Genomic DNA, 369 nt, shown 5'->3' on the forward strand with positions numbered 1-369 from the left:
ATTCCAGGAATCATGCAATGGTTAGTCTAAGACTCCGGTCCAGGAATTAGACATGGCTTCACAGCCAGCCAAGCTTTCAAAGAAAGCTTCGGTCCAAAACACTAGACATGGCCAATGGCCAGCCAAGCCTTAGCAGATCACTGCTCCAACAGTAAGATTGATAGAAATCAACATGCTCTTGTGATGATAAGTTGAAACCTCGGTCCAATGAAATTAGACATGGCTTTACAGCCAGCCAGACTTCAACAAATCATCATGAAACACTAGAATTAATTCTTAAGAATTCTGAAGAAAAATACCTAATCTAAGCAACAAGATGAACCGTCAGTTGTCCAAACTCAACAATCCCCGGCAACGGTGCCAAAAACT

Source organism: Arachis duranensis, chromosome 10 (genome assembly GCF_000817695.3).
Source record: "Arachis duranensis cultivar V14167 chromosome 10, aradu.V14167.gnm2.J7QH, whole genome shotgun sequence".
Lineage (NCBI taxonomy): Eukaryota > Viridiplantae > Streptophyta > Magnoliopsida > Fabales > Fabaceae > Arachis > Arachis duranensis.